This window comes from Salvelinus alpinus, chromosome 14 (genome assembly GCF_045679555.1).
Source record: "Salvelinus alpinus chromosome 14, SLU_Salpinus.1, whole genome shotgun sequence".
Classification (NCBI taxonomy): Eukaryota; Metazoa; Chordata; class Actinopteri; order Salmoniformes; family Salmonidae; genus Salvelinus; species Salvelinus alpinus.
Window position 1 is genome coordinate 41,247,540 of NC_092099.1, and position 23,514 is coordinate 41,271,053.

Sequence of the window (23,514 nt, forward strand, 5' to 3'; positions counted from 1 at the left end):
ACACTAACACATGTCTACAGTATAGAGGATATTAAACACTATCACATGTCTACAGTATAGAGGATATTAAACACTAACACATGTCTACAGTATAGAGGATATTAAACACTAACACATGTCTACAGTATAGAGGATATTAAACACTATCACATGTCTACAGTATAGAGGATATTGAACACTAACACATGTCTACAGTATAGAGGATATTAAACACTAACACATGTCTACAGTATAGAGGATATTAAACACTAACACATGTCTACAGTATAGAGGATATTAAAAACTAACACATGTCTACAGTATAGAGGATATTAAACACTAACACATGTCTACAGTATAGAGGATATTAAACACTATCACATGTCTACAGTATAGAGGATATTAAACACTAACACATGTCTACAGTATAGAGGATATTAAACACTAACACATGTCTACAGTATAGAGGATATTAAACACTATCACATGTCTACAGTATAGAGGATATTGAACACTAACACATGTCTACAGTATAGAGGATATTAAACACTAACACATGTCTACAGTATAGAGGATATTAAACACTAACACATGTCTACAGTATAGAGGATATTAAAAACTAACACATGTCTACAGTATAGAGGATATTAAACACTAACACATGTCTACAGTATAGAGGATATTAAACACTATCACATGTCTACAGTATAGAGGATATTAAACACTAACACATGTCTACAGTATAGAGGATATTAAACACTAACACATGTCTACAGTATAGAGGATATTAAACACTATCACATGTCTACAGTATAGAGGATATTAAACACTAACACATGTCTACAGTATAGAGGATATTAAACACTAACACATGTCTACAGTATAGAGGATATTAAACACTAACTCATGTCTACAGTATAGAGGATATTAAACACTATCACATGTCTACAGTATAGAGGATATTAAACACTAACACATGTCTACAGTATAGAGGATATTAAACACTAACACATGTCTACAGTATAGAGGATATTAAATACTATCACATGTCTACAGTATGGAGGATATTAAACACTAACACATGTCTACAGTATAGAGGATATTAAATACTATCACATGTCTACAGTATAGAGGATATTAAACACTAACACATGTCTACAGTATAGAGGATATTAAACACTATCACATGTCTACAGTATAGAGGATATTAAACACTAACACATGTCTACAGTATAGAGGATATTAAATACTATCACATGTCTACAGTATAGAGGATATTAAACACTAACACATGTCTACAGTATAGAGGATATTAAACACTAACTCATGTCTACAGTATAGAGGATATTAAACACTAACACATGTCTACAGTATAGAGGATATTAAACACTATCACATGTCTACAGTATAGAGGATATTAAACACTATCACATGTCTACAGTATAGAGGATATTAAACACTATCACATGTCTACAGTATAGAGGATATTAAACACTAACACATGTCTACAGTATAGAGGATATTAAACACTAACACATGTCTACAGTATAGAGGATATTAAACACTAACACATGTCTACAGTATAGAGGATATTAAATACTATCACATGTCTACAGTATAGAGGATATTAAACACTAACACATGTCTACAGTATAGAGGATATTAAACACTATCACATGTCTACAGTATAGAGGATATTAAACACTATCACATGTCTACAGTATAGAGGATATTAAACACTAACACATGTCTACAGTATAGAGGATATTAAACACTATCACATGTCTACAGTATAGAGGATATTAAACACTAACACATGTCTACAGTATAGAGGATATTAAACACTATCACATGTCTACAGTATAGAGGATATTAAACACTAACACATGTCTACAGTATAGAGGATATTAAACACTATCACATGTCTACAGTATAGAGGATATTAAACACTAACACATGTCTACAGTATAGAGGATATTAAACACTAACACATGTCTACAGTATAGAGGATATTAAACACTATCACATGTCTACAGTATAGAGGATATTAAACACTAACACATGTCTACAGTATAGAGGATATTAAACACTAACACATGTCTACAGTATAGAGGATATTAAACACTATCACATGTCTACAGTATAGAGGATATTAAACACTAACACATGTCTACAGTATAGAGGATATTAAACACTAACACATGTCTACAGTATAGAGGATATAAAACACTAACACATGTCTACAGTATAGAGGATATTAAACACTAACACATGTCTACAGTATAGAGGATATTAAACACTAACACATGTCTACAGTATAGAGGATATTAAACACTAACACATGTCTACAGTATAGAGGATATTAAACACTAACACATGTCTACAGTATAGAGGATATTAAACACTAACACATGTCTACAGTATAGAGGATATTAAATACTATCACATGTCTACAGTATAGAGGATATTAAACACTAACACATGTCTACAGTATAGAGGATATTAAACACTAACTCATGTCTACAGTATAGAGGATATTAAACACTAACACATGTCTACAGTATAGAGGATATTAAACACTAACACATGTCTACAGTATAGAGGATATTAAACACTAACACATGTCTACAGTATAGAGGATATTAAACACTAACACATGTCTACAGTATAGAGGATATTAAACACTAACACATGTCTACAGTATAGAGGATATTAAATACTATCACATGTCTACAGTATAGAGGATATTAAATACTATCACATGTCTACAGTATAGAGGATATTAAACACTAACACATGTCTACAGTATAGAGGATATTAAACACTAACACATGTCTACAGTATAGAGGATATTAAACACTAACACATGTCTACAGTATAGAGGATATTAAACACTATCACATGTCTACAGTATAGAGGATATTAAATACTATCACATGTCTACAGTATAGAGGATATTAAACACTATCACATGTCTACAGTATAGAGGATATTAAACACTAACACATGTCTACAGTATAGAGGATATTAAACACTATCACATGTCTACAGTATAGAGGATATTAAACACTAACACATGTCTACAGTATAGAGGATATTAAACACTAACACATGTCTACAGTATAGAGGATATTAAACACTAACTCATGTCTACAGTATAGAGGATATTAAACACTATCACATGTCTACAGTATAGAGGATATTAAATACTATCACATGTCTACAGTATAGAGGATATTAAACACTATCACATGTCTACAGTATAGAGGATATTAAACACTAACACATGTCTACAGTATAGAGGATATTAAACACTATCACATGTCTACAGTATAGAGGATATTAAACACTATCACATGTCTACAGTATAGAGGATATTAAATACTATCACATGTCTACAGTATAGAGGATATTAAACACTAACACATGTCTACAGTATAGAGGATATTAAACACTAACTCATGTCTACAGTATAGAGGATATTAAACACTAACACATGTCTACAGTATAGAGGATATTAAATACTATCACATGTCTACAGTATAGAGGATATTAAACACTAACACATGTCTACAGTATAGAGGATATTAAATACTATCACATGTCTACAGTATAGAGGATATTAAACACTAACACATGTCTACAGTATAGAGGATATTAAACACTAACACATGTCTACAGTATAGAGGATATTAAACACTAACACATGTCTACAGTATAGAGGATATTAAACACTAACACATGTCTACAGTATAGAGGATATTAAACACTATCACATGTCTACAGTATAGAGGATATTAAACACTATCACATGTCTACAGTATAGAGGATATTAAACACTATCACATGTCTACAGTATAGAGGATATTAAACACTAACACATGTCTACAGTATAGAGGATATTAAATACTATCACATGTCTACAGTATAGAGGATATTAAACACTATCACATGTCTACAGTATAGAGGATATTAAACACTAACACATGTCTACAGTATAGAGGATATTAAACACTATCACATGTCTACAGTATAGAGGATATTAAACACTATCACATGTCTACAGTATAGAGGATATTAAACACTAACACATGTCTACAGTATAGAGGATATTAAACACTAACACATGTCTACAGTATAGAGGATATTAAACACTATCACATGTCTACAGTATAGAGGATATTAAACACTAACACATGTCTACAGTATAGAGGATATTAAACACTATCACATGTCTACAGTATAGAGGATATTAAACACTAACACATGTCTACAGTATAGAGGATATTAAACACTAACACATGTCTACAGTATAGAGGATATTAAACACTATCACATGTCTACAGTATAGAGGATATTAAACACTAACACATGTCTACAGTATAGAGGATATTAAACACTAACACATGTCTACAGTATAGAGGATATTAAACACTAACTCATGTCTACAGTATAGAGGATATTAAACACTAACACATGTCTACAGTATAGAGGATATTAAACACTAACACATGTCTACAGTATAGAGGATATTAAACACTAACACATGTCTACAGTATAGAGGATATTAAACACTATCACATGTCTACAGTATAGAGGATATTAAACACTAACACATGTCTACAGTATAGAGGATATTAAACACTAACACATGTCTACAGTATAGAGGATATTAAACACTAACACATGTCTACAGTATAGAGGATATTAAACACTAACACATGTCTACAGTATAGAGGATATTAAACACTAACACATGTCTACAGTATAGAGGATATTAAACACTATCACATGTCTACAGTATAGAGGATATTAAACACTAACACATGTCTACAGTATAGAGGATATTAAACACTAACACATGTCTACAGTATAGAGGATATTAAACACTAACACATGTCTACAGTATAGAGGATATTAAACACTATCACATGTCTACAGTATAGAGGATATTAAACACTAACACATGTCTACAGTATAGAGGATATTAAACACTAACACATGTCTACAGTATAGAGGATATTAAACACTAACACATGTCTACAGTATAGAGGATATTAAACACTATCACATGTCTACAGTATAGAGGATATTAAACACTAACACATGTCTACAGTATAGAGGATATTAAACACTAACACATGTCTACAGTATAGAGGATATTAAATACTAACACATGTCTACAGTATAGAGGATATTAAACACTATCACATGTCTACAGTATAGAGGATATTAAACACTAACACATGTCTACAGTATAGAGGATATTAAACACTATCACATGTCTACAGTATAGAGGATATTAAACACTAACACATGTCTACAGTATAGAGGATATTAAACACTATCACATGTCTACAGTATAGAGGATATTAAACACTATCACATGTCTACAGTATAGAGGATATTAAACACTAACACATGTCTACAGTATAGAGGATATTAAACACTAACACATGTCTACAGTATAGAGGATATTAAACACTAACACATGTCTACAGTATAGAGGATATTAAACACTAACTCATGTCTACAGTATAGAGGATATTAAACACTATCACATGTCTACAGTATAGAGGATATTAAACACTAACACATGTCTACAGTATAGAGGATATTAAACACTAACACATGTCTACAGTATAGAGGATATTAAATACTATCACATGTCTACAGTATGGAGGATATTAAACACTAACACATGTCTACAGTATAGAGGATATTAAATACTATCACATGTCTACAGTATAGAGGATATTAAACACTAACACATGTCTACAGTATAGAGGATATTAAACACTATCACATGTCTACAGTATAGAGGATATTAAACACTAACACATGTCTACAGTATAGAGGATATTAAATACTATCACATGTCTACAGTATAGAGGATATTAAACACTAACACATGTCTACAGTATAGAGGATATTAAACACTAACTCATGTCTACAGTATAGAGGATATTAAACACTAACACATGTCTACAGTATAGAGGATATTAAACACTAACACATGTCTACAGTATAGAGGATATTAAACACTAACACATGTCTACAGTATAGAGGATATTAAACACTAACTCATGTCTACAGTATAGAGGATATTAAACACTATCACATGTCTACAGTATAGAGGATATTAAACACTAACACATGTCTACAGTATAGAGGATATTAAATACTATCACATGTCTACAGTATGGAGGATATTACACACTAACACATGTCTACAGTATAGAGGATATTAAATACTATCACATGTCTACAGTATAGAGGATATTAAACACTATCACATGTCTACAGTATAGAGGATATTAAATACTATCACATGTCTACAGTATAGAGGATATTAAACACTAACACATGTCTACAGTATAGAGGATATTAAATACTATCACATGTCTACAGTATAGAGGATATTAAATACTATCACATGTCTACAGTATAGAGGATATTAAACACTATCACATGTCTACAGTATAGAGGATATTAAACACTATCACATGTCTACAGTATAGAGGATATTAAACACTATCACATGTCTACAGTATAGAGGATATTAAACACTATCACATGTCTACAGTATAGAGGATATTAAACACTAACACATGTCTACAGTATAGAGGATATTAAATACTAACACATGTCTACAGTATAGAGGATATTAAACACTAACACATGTCTACAGTATAGAGGATATTAAACACTATCACATGTCTACAGTATAGAGGATATTAAACACTATCACATGTCTACAGTATAGAGGATATTAAATACTAACACATGTCTACAGTATAGAGGATATTAAACACTATCACATGTCTACAGTATAGAGGATATTAAACACTAACACATGTCTACAGTATAGAGGATATTAAACACTATCACATGTCTACAGTATAGAGGATATTAAACACTAACACATGTCTACAGTATAGAGGATATTAAACACTAACACATGTCTACAGTATAGAGGATATTAAACACTATCACATGTCTACAGTATAGAGGATATTAAACACTATCACATGTCTACAGTATAGAGGATATTAAACACTAACACATGTCTACAGTATAGAGGATATTAAACACTATCACATGTCTACAGTATAGAGGATATTAAACACTATCACATGTCTACAGTATAGAGGATATTAAACAATATCACATGTCTACAGTATAGAGGATATTAAACACTATCACATGTCTACAGTATAGAGGATATTAAACACTAACACATGTCTACAGTATAGAGGATATTAAACACTAACACATGTCTACAGTATAGAGGATATTAAACACTATCACATGTCTACAGTATAGAGGATATTAAACACTATCACATGTCTACAGTATAGAGGATATTAAACACTAACACATGTCTACAGTATAGAGGATATTAAACACTATCACATGTCTACAGTATAGAGGATATTAAACACTATCACATGTCTACAGTATAGAGGATATTAAACACTAACACATGTCTACAGTATAGAGGATATTAAACACTATCACATGTCTACAGTATAGAGGATATTAAACACTATCACATGTCTACAGTATAGAGGATATTAAATACTATCACATGTCTACAGTATAGAGGATATTAAACACTAACACATGTCTACAGTATAGAGGATATTAAATACTATCACATGTCTACAGTATAGAGGATATTAAATACTATCACATGTCTACAGTATAGAGGATATTAAACACTATCACATGTCTACAGTATAGAGGATATTAAACACTATCACATGTCTACAGTATAGAGGATATTAAACACTAACACATGTCTACAGTATAGAGGATATTAAACACTAACACATGTCTACAGTATAGAGGATATTAAACACTATCACATGTCTACAGTATAGAGGATATTAAACACTATCACATGTCTACAGTATAGAGGATATTAAATACTAACACATGTCTACAGTATAGAGGATATTAAACACTATCACATGTCTACAGTATAGAGGATATTAAACACTAACACATGTCTACAGTATAGAGGATATTAAACACTAACACATGTCTACAGTATAGAGGATATTAAACACTATCACATGTCTACAGTATAGAGGATATTAAACACTAACACATGTCTACAGTATAGAGGATATTAAACACTAACACATGTCTACAGTATAGAGGATATTAAATACTATCACATGTCTACAGTATAGAGGATATTAAACACTATCACATGTCTACAGTATAGAGGATATTAAACACTATCACATGTCTACAGTATAGAGGATATTAAACACTAACACATGTCTACAGTATAGAGGATATTAAACACTAACACATGTCTACAGTATAGAGGATATTAAACACTAACACATGTCTACAGTATAGAGGATATTAAACACTATCACATGTCTACAGTATAGAGGATATTAAACACTATCACATGTCTACAGTATAGAGGATATTAAACACTATCACATGTCTACAGTATAGAGGATATTAAACACTAACACATGTCTACAGTATAGAGGATATTAAACACTATCACATGTCTACAGTATAGAGGATATTAAACACTATCACATGTCTACAGTATAGAGGATATTAAATACTATCACATGTCTACAGTATAGAGGATATTAAACACTATCACATGTCTACAGTATAGAGGATATTAAACACTAACACATGTCTACAGTATAGAGGATATTAAACACTATCACATGTCTACAGTATAGAGGATATTAAACACTAACACATGTCTACAGTATTAGAGGATATTAAATACTATCACATGTCTACAGTATAGAGGATATTAAACACTAACACATGTCTACAGTATTAGAGGATATTAAACACTAACTCATGTCTACAGTATAGAGGATATTAAACACTATCACATGTCTACAGTATAGAGGATATTAAACACTATCACATGTCTACAGTATAGAGGATATTAAACACTAACACATGTCTACAGTATAGAGGATATTAAACACTAACACATGTCTACAGTATAGAGGATATTAAACACTAACACATGTCTACAGTATAGAGGATATTAAACACTATCACATGTCTACAGTATAGAGGATATTAAACACTAACACATGTCTACAGTATAGAGGATATTAAACACTATCACATGTCTACAGTATAGAGGATATTAAACACTAACACATGTCTACAGTATAGAGGATATTAAACACTATCACATGTCTACAGTATAGAGGATATTAAACACTAACACATGTCTACAGTATAGAGGATATTAAACACTAACACATGTCTACAGTATAGAGGATATTAAACACTATCACATGTCTACAGTATAGAGGATATTAAACACTAACACATGTCTACAGTATAGAGGATATTAAACACTAACACATGTCTACAGTATAGAGGATATTAAACACTATCACATGTCTACAGTATAGAGGATATTAAACACTAACACATGTCTACAGTATAGAGGATATTAAACACTAACACATGTCTACAGTATAGAGGATATTAAACACTAACACATGTCTACAGTATAGAGGATATTAAACACTATCACATGTCTACAGTATAGAGGATATTAAACACTAACACATGTCTACAGTATAGAGGATATTAAACACTAACACATGTCTACAGTATAGAGGATATTAAACACTAACACATGTCTACAGTATAGAGGATATTAAACACTAACACATGTCTACAGTATAGAGGATATTAAACACTAACACATGTCTACAGTATAGAGGATATTAAACACTATCACATGTCTACAGTATAGAGGATATTAAACACTAACACATGTCTACAGTATAGAGGATATTAAACACTAACACATGTCTACAGTATAGAGGATATTAAACACTATCACATGTCTACAGTATAGAGGATATTAAACACTAACACATGTCTACAGTATAGAGGATATTAAACACTAACACATGTCTACAGTATAGAGGATATTAAACACTAACTCATGTCTACAGTATAGAGGATATTAAACACTATCACATGTCTACAGTATAGAGGATATTAAACACTAACACATGTCTACAGTATAGAGGATATTAAACACTAACACATGTCTACAGTATAGAGGATATTAAATACTATCACATGTCTACAGTATGGAGGATATTAAACACTAACACATGTCTACAGTATAGAGGATATTAAATACTATCACATGTCTACAGTATAGAGGATATTAAACACTAACACATGTCTACAGTATAGAGGATATTAAACACTATCACATGTCTACAGTATAGAGGATATTAAACACTAACACATGTCTACAGTATAGAGGATATTAAATACTATCACATGTCTACAGTATAGAGGATATTAAACACTAACACATGTCTACAGTATAGAGGATATTAAACACTAACTCATGTCTACAGTATAGAGGATATTAAACACTAACACATGTCTACAGTATAGAGGATATTAAACACTATCACATGTCTACAGTATAGAGGATATTAAACACTAACTCATGTCTACAGTATAGAGGATATTAAACACTAACACATGTCTACAGTATTAGAGGATATTAAACACTATCACATGTCTACAGTATAGAGGATATTAAACACTATCACATGTCTACAGTATAGAGGATATTAAACACTAACTCATGTCTACAGTATAGAGGATATTAAATACTATCACATGTCTACAGTATAGAGGATATTAAACACTAACTCATGTCTACAGTATAGAGGATATTAAACACTATCACATGTCTACAGTATAGAGGATATTAAACACTATCACATGTCTACAGTATAGAGGATATTAAACACTAACTCATGTCTACAGTATAGAGGATATTAAACACTAACACATGTCTACAGTATTAGAGGATATTAAACACTATCACATGTCTACAGTATAGAGGATATTAAACACTATCACATGTCTACAGTATAGAGGATATTAAACACTAACTCATGTCTACAGTATAGAGGATATTAAATACTATCACATGTCTACAGTATAGAGGATATTAAACACTAACTCATGTCTACAGTATAGAGGATATTAAATACTATCACATGTCTACAGTATAGAGGATATTAAACACTATCACATGTCTACAGTATTGAGGATATTAAACACTAACACATGTCTACAGTATAGAGGATATTAAACACTATCACATGTCTACAGTATAGAGGATATTAAACACTAACACATGTCTACAGTATAGAGGATATTAAACACTAACACATGTCTACAGTATAGAGGATATTAAACACTATCACATGTCTACAGTATAGAGGATATTAAACACTATCACATGTCTACAGTATAGAGGATATTAAACACTAACACATGTCTACAGTATAGAGGATATTAAACACTAACACATGTCTACAGTATAGAGGATATTAAACACTATCACATGTCTACAGTATAGAGGATATTAAACACTATCACATGTCTACAGTATAGAGGATATTAAACACTAACACATGTCTACAGTATAGAGGATATTAAACACTAACACATGTCTACAGTATAGAGGATATTAAACACTAACACATGTCTACAGTATAGAGGATATTAAACACTAACACATGTCTACAGTATAGAGGATATTAAACACTAACACATGTCTACAGTATAGAGGATATTAAACACTATCACATGTCTACAGTATAGAGGATATTAAACACTAACACATGTCTACAGTATAGAGGATATTAAACACTAACACATGTCTACAGTATAGAGGATATTAAACACTATCACATGTCTACAGTATAGAGGATATTAAACACTAACACATGTCTACAGTATAGAGGATATTAAACACTAACACATGTCTACAGTATAGAGGATATTAAACACTAACTCATGTCTACAGTATAGAGGATATTAAACACTATCACATGTCTACAGTATAGAGGATATTAAACACTAACACATGTCTACAGTATAGAGGATATTAAACACTAACACATGTCTACAGTATAGAGGATATTAAATACTATCACATGTCTACAGTATGGAGGATATTAAACACTAACACATGTCTACAGTATAGAGGATATTAAATACTATCACATGTCTACAGTATAGAGGATATTAAACACTAACACATGTCTACAGTATAGAGGATATTAAACACTATCACATGTCTACAGTATAGAGGATATTAAACACTAACACATGTCTACAGTATAGAGGATATTAAATACTATCACATGTCTACAGTATAGAGGATATTAAACACTAACACATGTCTACAGTATAGAGGATATTAAACACTAACTCATGTCTACAGTATAGAGGATATTAAACACTAACACATGTCTACAGTATAGAGGATATTAAACACTATCACATGTCTACAGTATAGAGGATATTAAACACTAACTCATGTCTACAGTATAGAGGATATTAAACACTAACACATGTCTACAGTATTAGAGGATATTAAACACTATCACATGTCTACAGTATAGAGGATATTAAACACTATCACATGTCTACAGTATAGAGGATATTAAACACTAACTCATGTCTACAGTATAGAGGATATTAAATACTATCACATGTCTACAGTATAGAGGATATTAAACACTAACTCATGTCTACAGTATAGAGGATATTAAACACTATCACATGTCTACAGTATAGAGGATATTAAACACTATCACATGTCTACAGTATAGAGGATATTAAACACTAACTCATGTCTACAGTATAGAGGATATTAAACACTATCACATGTCTACAGTATAGAGGATATTAAACACTATCACATGTCTACAGTATAGAGGATATTAAACACTATCACATGTCTACAGTATAGAGGATATTAAACACTAACTCATGTCTACAGTATAGAGGATATTAAATACTATCACATGTCTACAGTATAGAGGATATTAAACACTAACTCATGTCTACAGTATAGAGGATATTAAATACTATCACATGTCTACAGTATAGAGGATATTAAACACTATCACATGTCTACAGTATAGAGGATATTAAACACTAACACATGTCTACAGTATAGAGGATATTAAACACTATCACATGTCTACAGTATAGAGGATATTAAACACTAACACATGTCTACAGTATAGAGGATATTAAACACTAACACATGTCTACAGTATAGAGGATATTAAACACTATCACATGTCTACAGTATAGAGGATATTAAACACTATCACATGTCTACAGTATAGAGGATATTAAACACTAACACATGTCTACAGTATAGAGGATATTAAACACTAACACATGTCTACAGTATAGAGGATATTAAACACTATCACATGTCTACAGTATAGAGGATATTAAACACTATCACATGTCTACAGTATAGAGGATATTAAACACTAACACATGTCTACAGTATAGAGGATATTAAACACTATCACATGTCTACAGTATAGAGGATATTAAACACTAACACATGTCTACAGTATAGAGGATATTAAACACTATCACATGTCTACAGTATAGAGGATATTAAATACTATCACATGTCTACAGTATAGAGGATATTAAACACTAACACATGTCTACAGTATAGAGGATATTAAATACTATCACATGTCTACAGTATAGAGGATATTAAATACTATCACATGTCTACAGTATAGAGGATATTAAACACTATCACATGTCTACAGTATAGAGGATATTAAACACTATCACATGTCTACAGTATAGAGGATATTAAACACTAACACATGTCTACAGTATAGAGGATATTAAACACTAACACATGTCTACAGTATAGAGGATATTAAACACTAACACATGTCTACAGTATAGAGGATATTAAACACTAACACATGTCTACAGTATAGAGGATATTAAATACTATCACATGTCTACAGTATAGAGGATATTAAATACTATCACATGTCTACAGTATAGAGGATATTAAACACTATCACATGTCTACAGTATAGAGGATATTAAACACTATCACATGTCTACAGTATAGAGGATATTAAACACTAACACATGTCTACAGTATAGAGGATATTAAACACTAACACATGTCTACAGTATAGAGGATATTAAACACTAACACATGTCTACAGTATAGAGGATATTAAACACTATCACATGTCTACAGTATAGAGGATATTAAACACTATCACATGTCTACAGTATAGAGGATATTAAACACTATCACATGTCTACAGTATAGAGGATATTAAACACTAACACATGTCTACAGTATAGAGGATATTAAACACTATCACATGTCTACAGTATAGAGGATATTAAACACTATCACATGTCTACAGTATAGAGGATATTAAATACTATCACATGTCTACAGTATAGAGGATATTAAACACTATCACATGTCTACAGTATAGAGGATATTAAACACTAACACATGTCTACAGTATAGAGGATATTAAACACTATCACATGTCTACAGTATAGAGGATATTAAACACTAACACATGTCTACAGTATTAGAGGATATTAAATACTATCACATGTCTACAGTATAGAGGATATTAAACACTAACACATGTCTACAGTATTAGAGGATATTAAACACTAACTCATGTCTACAGTATAGAGGATATTAAACACTATCACATGTCTACAGTATAGAGGATATTAAACACTATCACATGTCTACAGTATAGAGGATATTAAACACTAACACATGTCTACAGTATAGAGGATATTAAACACTAACACATGTCTACAGTATAGAGGATATTAAACACTAACACATGTCTACAGTATAGAGGATATTAAACACTATCACATGTCTACAGTATAGAGGATATTAAACACTAACACATGTCTACAGTATAGAGGATATTAAACACTATCACATGTCTACAGTATAGAGGATATTAAACACTAACACATGTCTACAGTATAGAGGATATTAAACACTATCACATGTCTACAGTATAGAGGATATTAAACACTAACACATGTCTACAGTATAGAGGATATTAAACACTAACACATGTCTACAGTATAGAGGATATTAAACACTATCACATGTCTACAGTATAGAGGATATTAAACACTAACACATGTCTACAGTATAGAGGATATTAAACACTAACACATGTCTACAGTATAGAGGATATTAAACACTATCACATGTCTACAGTATAGAGGATATTAAACACTAACACATGTCTACAGTATAGAGGATATTAAACACTAACACATGTCTACAGTATAGAGGATATTAAACACTAACACATGTCTACAGTATAGAGGATATTAAACACTAACACATGTCTACAGTATAGAGGATATTAAACACTAACACATGTCTACAGTATAGAGGATATTAAACACTATCACATGTCTACAGTATAGAGGATATTAAACACTATCACATGTCTACAGTATAGAGGATATTAAACACTAACACATGTCTACAGTATAGAGGATATTAAACACTAACACATGTCTACAGTATAGAGGATATTAAACACTAACACATGTCTACAGTATAGAGGATATTAAACACTAACACATGTCTACAGTATAGAGGATATTAAACACTATCACATGTCTACAGTATAGAGGATATTAAACACTAACACATGTCTACAGTATAGAGGATATTAAACACTAACACATGTCTACAGTATAGAGGATATTAAACACTAACACATGTCTACAGTATAGAGGATATTAAAAACTAACACATGTCTACAGTATAGAGGATATTAAACACTAACACATGTCTACAGTATAGAGGATATTAAACACTATCACATGTCTACAGTATAGAGGATATTAAACACTAACACATGTCTACAGTATAGAGGATATTAAACACTAACACATGTCTACAGTATAGAGGATATTAAACACTATCACATGTCTACAGTATAGAGGATATTAAACACTAACACATGTCTACAGTATAGAGGATATTAAACACTAACACATGTCTACAGTATAGAGGATATTAAACACTAACTCATGTCTACAGTATAGAGGATATTAAACACTATCACATGTCTACAGTATAGAGGATATTAAACACTAACACATGTCTACAGTATAGAGGATATTAAACACTAACACATGTCTACAGTATAGAGGATATTAAACACTATCACATGTCTACAGTATAGAGGATATTAAACACTATCACATGTCTACAGTATAGAGGATATTAAACACTAACACATGTCTACAGTATAGAGGATATTAAACACTATCACATGTCTACAGTATAGAGGATATTAAACACTATCACATGTCTACAGTATAGAGGATATTAAACACTAACACATGTCTACAGTATAGAGGATATTAAACACTATCACATGTCTACAGTATAGAGGATATTAAACACTAACACATGTCTACAGTATAGAGGATATTAAACACTATCACATGTCTACAGTATAGAGGATATTAAACACTAACACATGTCTACAGTATAGAGGATATTAAACACTATCACATGTCTACAGTATAGAGGATATTAAACACTATCACATGTCTACAGTATAGAGGATATTAAACACTATCACATGTCTACAGTATAGAGGATATTAAACACTAACACATGTCTACAGTATAGAGGATATTAAACACTATCACATGTCTACAGTATAGAGGATATTAAACACTAACACATGTCTACAGTATAGAGGATATTAAATACTATCACATGTCTACAGTATGGAGGATATTAAACACTAACACATGTCTACAGTATAGAGGATATTAAATACTATCACATGTCTACAGTATAGAGGATATTAAACACTAACACATGTCTACAGTATAGAGGATATTAAACACTATCACATGTCTACAGTATAGAGGATATTAAACACTAACACATGTCTACAGTATAGAGGATATTAAATACTATCACATGTCTACAGTATAGAGGATATTAAACACTATCACATGTCTACAGTATAGAGGATATTAAACACTAACTCATGTCTACAGTATAGAGGATATTAAACACTAACACATGTCTACAGTATAGAGGATATTAAACACTATCACATGTCTACAGTATAGAGGATATTAAACACTATCACATGTCTACAGTATAGAGGATATTAAACACTATCACATGTCTACAGTATAGAGGATATTAAACACTAACACATGTCTACAGTATAGAGGATATTAAACACTAACACATGTCTACAGTATAGAGGATATTAAACACTAACACATGTCTACAGTATAGAGGATATTAAATACTATCACATGTCTACAGTATAGAGGATATTAAACACTAACACATGTCTACAGTATAGAGGATATTAAACACTATCACATGTCTACAGTATAGAGGATATTAAACACTATCACATGTCTACAGTATAGAGGATATTAAACACTAACACATGTCTACAGTATAGAGGATATTAAACACTATCACATGTCTACAGTATAGAGGATATTAAACACTAACACATGTCTACAGTATAGAGGATATTAAACACTATCACATGTCTACAGTATAGAGGATATTAAACACTAACACATGTCTACAGTATAGAGGATATTAAACACTATCACATGTCTACAGTATAGAGGATATTAAACACTAACACATGTCTACAGTATAGAGGATATTAAACACTAACACATGTCTACAGTATAGAGGATATTAAACACTATCACATGTCTACAGTATAGAGGATATTAAACACTAACACATGTCTACAGTATAGAGGATATTAAACACTAACACATGTCTACAGTATAGAGGATATTAAACACTATCACATGTCTACAGTATAGAGGATATTAAACACTAACACATGTCTACAGTATAGAGGATATTAAACACTAACACATGTCTACAGTATAGAGGATATAAAACACTAACACATGTCTACAGTATAGAGGATATTAAACACTAACACATGTCTACAGTATAGAGGATATTAAACACTAACACATGTCTACAGTATAGAGGATATTAAACACTAACACATGTCTACAGTATAGAGGATATTAAACACTAACACATGTCTACAGTATAGAGGATATTAAACACTAACACATGTCTACAGTATAGAGGATATTAAATACTATCACATGTCTACAGTATAGAGGATATTAAACACTAACACATGTCTACAGTATAGAGGATATTAAACACTAACTCATGTCTACAGTATAGAGGATATTAAACACTAACACATGTCTACAGTATAGAGGATATTAAACACTAACACATGTCTACAGTATAGAGGATATTAAACACTAACACATGTCTACAGTATAGAGGATATTAAACACTAACACATGTCTACAGTATAGAGGATATTAAATACTATCACATGTCTACAGTATAGAGGATATTAAATACTATCACATGTCTACAGTATAGAGGATATTAAACACTAACACATGTCTACAGTATAGAGGATATTAAACACTAACACATGTCTACAGTATAGAGGATATTAAACACTAACACATGTCTACAGTATAGAGGATATTAAACACTATCACATGTCTACAGTATAGAGGATATTAAATACTATCACATGTCTACAGTATAGAGGATATTAAACACTATCACATGTCTACAGTATAGAGGATATTAAACACTAACACATGTCTACAGTATAGAGGATATTAAACACTATCACATGTCTACAGTATAGAGGATATTAAACACTAACACATGTCTACAGTATAGAGGATATTAAACACTAACACATGTCTACAGTATAGAGGATATTAAACACTAACTCATGTCTACAGTATAGAGGATATTAAACACTAACACATGTCTACAGTATAGAGGATATTAAACACTAACACATGTCTACAGTATAGAGGATATTAAACACTAACACATGTCTACAGTATAGAGGATATTAAACACTATCACATGTCTACAGTATAGAGGATATTAAACACTATCACATGTCTACAGTATAGAGGATATTAAACACTATCACATGTCTACAGTATTGAGGATATTAAACACTAACACATGTCTACAGTATAGAGGATATTAAACACTAACACATGTCTACAGTATAGAGGATATTAAACACTAACACATGTCTACAGTATAGAGGATATTAAACACTAACACATGTCTACAGTATAGAGGATATTAAACACTATCACATGTCTACAGTATAGAGGATATTAAACACTAACACATGTCTACAGTATAGAGGATATTAAACACTAACACATGTCTACAGTATAGAGGATATTAAACACTAACACATGTCTACAGTATAGAGGATATTAAACACTATCACATGTCTACAGTATAGAGGATATTAAACACTAACACATGTCTACAGTATAGAGGATATTAAACACTAACACATGTCTACAGTATAGAGGATATTAAACACTATCACATGTCTACAGTATAGAGGATATTAAACACTAACACATGTCTACAGTATAGAGGATATTAAACACTAACACATGTCTACAGTATAGAGGATATTAAACACTATCACATGTCTACAGTATAGAGGATATTAAACACTAACACATGTCTACAGTATAGAGGATATTAAACACTAACACATGTCTACAGTATAGAGGATATTAAACACTAACACATGTCTACAGTATAGAGGATATTAAACACTAACACATGTCTACAGTATAGAGGATATTAAACACTAACACATGTCTACAGTATAGAGGATATTAAACACTATCACATGTCTACAGTATAGAGGATATTAAACACTAACACATGTCTACAGTATAGAGGATATTAAACACTAACACATGTCTACAGTATAGAGGATATTAAACACTAACACATGTCTACAGTATAGAGGATATTAAACACTATCACATGTCTACAGTATAGAGGATATTAAACACTAACACATGTCTACAGTATAGAGGATATTAAACACTAACACATGTCTACAGTATAGAGGATATTAAACACTATCACATGTCTACAGTATAGAGGATATTAAACACTAACACATGTCTACAGTATAGAGGATATTAAACACTAACACATGTCTACAGTATAGAGGATATTAAACACTAACACATGTCTACAGTATAGAGGATATTAAAAACTAACACATGTCTACAGTATAGAGGATATTAAACACTATCACATGTCTACAGTATAGAGGATATTAAACACTAACACATGTCTACAGTATAGAGGATATTAAACACTATCACATGTCTACAGTATAGAGGATATTAAACACTAACACATGTCTACAGTATAGAGGATATTAAATACTATCACATGTCTACAGTATAGAGGATATTAAACACTAACACATGTCTACAGTATAGAGGATATTAAACACTAACTCATGTCTACAGTATAGAGGATATTAAACACTAACACATGTCTACAGTATAGAGGATATTAAACACTATCACATGTCTACAGTATAGAGGATATTAAACACTATCACATGTCTACAGTATAGAGGATATTAAACACTATCACATGTCTACAGTATAGAGGATATTAAACACTAACACATGTCTACAGTATAGAGGATATTAAACACTAACACATGTCTACAGTATAGAGGATATTAAACACTAACACATGTCTACAGTATAGAGGATATTAAATACTATCACATGTCTACAGTATAGAGGATATTAAACACTAACACATGTCTACAGTATAGAGGATATTAAACACTATCACATGTCTACAGTATAGAGGATATTAAACACTATCACATGTCTACAGTATAGAGGATATTAAACACTAACACATGTCTACAGTATAGAGGATATTAAACACTATCACATGTCTACAGTATAGAGGATATTAAACACTAACACATGTCTACAGTATAGAGGATATTAAACACTATCACATGTCTACAGTATAGAGGATATTAAACACTAACACATGTCTACAGTATAGAGGATATTAAACACTATCACATGTCTACAGTATAGAGGATATTAAACACTAACACATGTCTACAGTATAGAGGATATTAAACACTAACACATGTCTACAGTATAGAGGATATTAAACACTATCACATGTCTACAGTATAGAGGATATTAAACACTAACACATGTCTACAGTATAGAGGATATTAAACACTAACACATGTCTACAGTATAGAGGATATTAAACACTATCACATGTCTACAGTATAGAGGATATTAAACACTAACACATGTCTACAGTATAGAGGATATTAAACACTAACACATGTCTACAGTATAGAGGATATAAAACACTAACACATGTCTACAGTATAGAGGATATTAAACACTAACACATGTCTACAGTATAGAGGATATTAAACACTAACACATGTCTACAGTATAGAGGATATTAAACACTAACACATGTCTACAGTATAGAGGATATTAAACACTAACACATGTCTACAGTATAGAGGATATTAAACACTAACACATGTCTACAGTATAGAGGATATTAAATACTATCACATGTCTACAGTATAGAGGATATTAAACACTAACACATGTCTACAGTATAGAGGATATTAAACACTAACTCATGTCTACAGTATAGAGGATATTAAACACTAACACATGTCTACAGTATAGAGGATATTAAACACTAACACATGTCTACAGTATAGAGGATATTAAACACTAACACATGTCTACAGTATAGAGGATATTAAACACTAACACATGTCTACAGTATAGAGGATATTAAACACTAACACATGTCTACAGTATAGAGGATATTAAATACTATCACATGTCTACAGTATAGAGGATATTAAATACTATCACATGTCTACAGTATAGAGGATATTAAACACTAACACATGTCTACAGTATAGAGGATATTAAACACTAACACATGTCTACAGTATAGAGGATATTAAACACTAACACATGTCTACAGTATAGAGGATATTAAACACTATCACATGTCTACAGTATAGAGGATATTAAATACTATCACATGTCTACAGTATAGAGGATATTAAACACTATCACATGTCTACAGTATAGAGGATATTAAACACTAACACATGTCTACAGTATAGAGGATATTAAACACTATCACATGTCTACAGTATAGAGGATATTAAACACTAACACATGTCTACAGTATAGAGGATATTAAACACTAACACATGTCTACAGTATAGAGGATATTAAACACTAACTCATGTCTACAGTATAGAGGATATTAAACACTAACACATGTCTACAGTATAGAGGATATTAAACACTAACACATGTCTACAGTATAGAGGATATTAAACACTAACACATGTCTACAGTATAGAGGATATTAAACACTATCACATGTCTACAGTATAGAGGATATTAAACACTATCACATGTCTACAGTATAGAGGATATTAAACACTATCACATGTCTACAGTATGGAGGATATTAAACACTAACACATGTCTACAGTATAGAGGATATTAAACACTAACACATGTCTACAGTATAGAGGATATTAAACACTAACACATGTCTACAGTATAGAGGATATTAAACACTATCACATGTCTACAGTATAGAGGATATTAAACACTATCACATGTCTACAGTATAGAGGATATTAAACACTAACACATGTCTACAGTATAGAGGATATTAAATACTATCACATGTCTACAGTATAGAGGATATTAAACACTATCACATGTCTACAGTATAGAGGATATTAAACACTAACACATGTCTACAGTATAGAGGATATTAAACACTATCACATGTCTACAGTATAGAGGATATTAAACACTATCACATGTCTACAGTATAGAGGATATTAAATACTATCACATGTCTACAGTATAGAGGATATTAAACACTAACACATGTCTACAGTATAGAGGATATTAAACACTAACTCATGTCTACAGTATAGAGGATATTAAACACTAACACATGTCTACAGTATAGAGGATATTAAATACTATCACATGTCTACAGTATAGAGGATATTAAACACTAACACATGTCTACAGTATAGAGGATATTAAATACTATCACATGTCTACAGTATAGAGGATATTAAACACTAACACATGTCTACAGTATAGAGGATATTAAACACTAACACATGTCTACAGTATAGAGGATATTAAACACTAACACATGTCTACAGTATAGAGGATATTAAACACTAACACATGTCTACAGTATAGAGGATATTAAACACTATCACATGTCTACAGTATAGAGGATATTAAACACTATCACATGTCTACAGTATAGAGGATATTAAACACTAACACATGTCTACAGTATAGAGGATATTAAACACTAACACATGTCTACAGTATAGAGGATATTAAACACTATCACATGTCTACAGTATAGAGGATATTAAACACTATCACATGTCTACAGTATAGAGGATATTAAACACTAACACATGTCTACAGTATAGAGGATATTAAACACTATCACATGTCTACAGTATAGAGGATATTAAACACTATCACATGTCTACAGTATAGAGGATATTAAACACTAACACATGTCTACAGTATAGAGGATATTAAACACTAACACATGTCTACAGTATAGAGGATATTAAACACTATCACATGTCTACAGTA